We start from the raw sequence: 2,251 nt of genomic DNA on the forward strand, positions 1-2,251 counted from the left end.
ATATATATATATATACGTATGTATATATGTATGTATGTATGTATGTAGGTGTCTATGTATATATTGGGTCATCCGTAAATAATGCAGTTTTTTTATATTTCTTTTATTTTTCAGAATTAAGATAAACAAAGTTCTTTTTTAACCCAAAATATACTCTACAATACTATTCTATCTATCTAGGTGGCTTGAAAGGTTTCCCAAAATTCACTTGTCCGTCACGAAAAATACTCTTCCAGTACTATTCTGACCTCGTCTGATTTTGAAGACTGCGGAAGCGGAATAAATGATAATCAGATGGGTCAATGTCCGGTGAATATGATAGGTTGGGCATCGTTTTCCATTCAAACTTCTCCAACCTTTGAAATGCCATCCTCGCTGTACGTGACCGAGCATTATCCTTTTAACCATTATCCTTCAAACCAAAGATGGTCGTTTTTCTCTTAGTTCTGACTTAAGCCTCTGAAGCTACTCGCAGTAGATCTACTTTGTTATCGTTCAGTTTGGGTTTGAAAGTTCAAAATGGGATAAACCTTGACAATTTTATAGAGTACTTATTTCTTATCACCAGTCACTTTTCGGTTTAAGAAAGTTCCATTCGTGAGACGAGATAACAAAAAAGATCACACTTTCACTCTCTGCGCACGATTAGACTCGGAGAGTTTGTGAGGAACCCAATGATCCAATTTTCTGACTTTTCTGATTGCACACAAGTGTCGATGAATGTCCAAATCCAAGCTTCTCTGCTAGTTCTTCAACAGTTACGATTGGATTTTGTTCCACCAGGGTTTACAGGACTTCGTCGTCGAGCCCTACAGATCTTCCAGGACGAAGAACGTCTTCTAGGCTATAGTTTCTGGTTCAGAATTTCTGGAAGCACCGTTGACACTAGCATACGCTTTATTGTCCTATAGCCTTATACTGCATTAGTTATTCCTTGCACTTTCCATTGCGTTGTTGCCTTTATTGAACTCATAAAGCGAAATACGCCGAATATGCTCCTTTGTCATTTCCATTAGAGCTTTGAAAAAATAACTTAAACTCGAAATGTACTCTTCAAAACTTGCACTAAGGATAAGACCAAAGTATAATTACTACCTGCTTTGACAGCAAGCTGAATCCGGTAGTTTATCCCGTCCCCCACTGACTTTTACTTCATGCAGTTGAAAAAACCGCATTATTTGTGGGATAACCTAATATATACGTCTGTATGTGTGTGTGTATATGCATACATATATATAAGCGGGTATGCATGATATACATGCATAGAAACAAATACATATGTATAAACATAGGAGCTTCTACAATCACAGTAATAATATATATATTCTTTTTTACATTCTTTATACATATATTAATATAAGGGGTAAAAAATCAAGCAATCTCTTTATATACACGCGCACACTCACGCACACATAATGTATGTATTTGTGAGTGTGTGGTGTGATAAAATAAAGACTTTTTCAGTTATTTCCTATGGAGTATAAAATAAGACCAATCGTATTTCAAAAGACTTGAAACGGAGAACAAAGTTCTATGGATTGAGAATCAGGAATATATTAATAAAATCTTTGATCGATGGGGGAATTTAAGACGTCATTGAAGAGATAAATCTATATACAATAGCTGCTAGCAGAACGTAGAGAAATGTTGGAGAAAATAATAAAAAATAATAAACACCAGCAGGAAAAAAATCCTCAGCAAAGCACAAATATGCGTATGAAGGAGAGCAAAACAAAATAACACAACATAAACTACACAATAAATATTAAGGCATAAACATAGAGCAAAAACGACACAAATAATCCAAAGCATAAGATAACTTAAACTAAGCAACAAATATTAAGGTATAAATATAAAGATGTTAAAGACAGCTAAAAAGCAGAATATAAAACATAACAGCACTCGAACTAAACAATAAATATTACGTCATAAACATTAAGATAACGTTATTTCAATGAATAACTTTTGAAATCCAAAAATATGAATAAATATTCATTTTCTAAGACAAAATAGTTTATGAAAATGGGAAGAAAAGTTAGAAAAATAAACGCAAACAAACAAGCAGAGAAGGGAAGGAATAATTATAAAAATTATTGAATAGCAGGAATTATAAAGTAGTATTCTGTTTGACCTGAAAGAAATAGTCCATTATCTTACCTTAATTAACACATACACACAGATCCACTCACGCACACACCCATGTGTGTGTGTGTGTGTGTGTGTGTGTGTGTGTGTGTGTGTGTGCGTGTGT

At 33.9% G+C, this 2,251-nt stretch overlaps 1 protein-coding gene across 1 annotated transcript in view; it reads left to right on the forward strand.

Annotated features, from left to right (window-relative positions):
- LOC106871740 (potassium voltage-gated channel protein Shaw) overlaps positions 1-2,251 on the forward strand; it is a 149,499-nt gene that overhangs the window by 67,496 nt on the left and 79,752 nt on the right. The gene's annotated exons all lie outside the window — the stretch shown is intronic.

The sequence above is a fragment of the Octopus bimaculoides genome, chromosome 8 (genome assembly GCF_001194135.2).
Source record: "Octopus bimaculoides isolate UCB-OBI-ISO-001 chromosome 8, ASM119413v2, whole genome shotgun sequence".
Taxonomy (NCBI): Eukaryota; Metazoa; Mollusca; class Cephalopoda; order Octopoda; family Octopodidae; genus Octopus; species Octopus bimaculoides.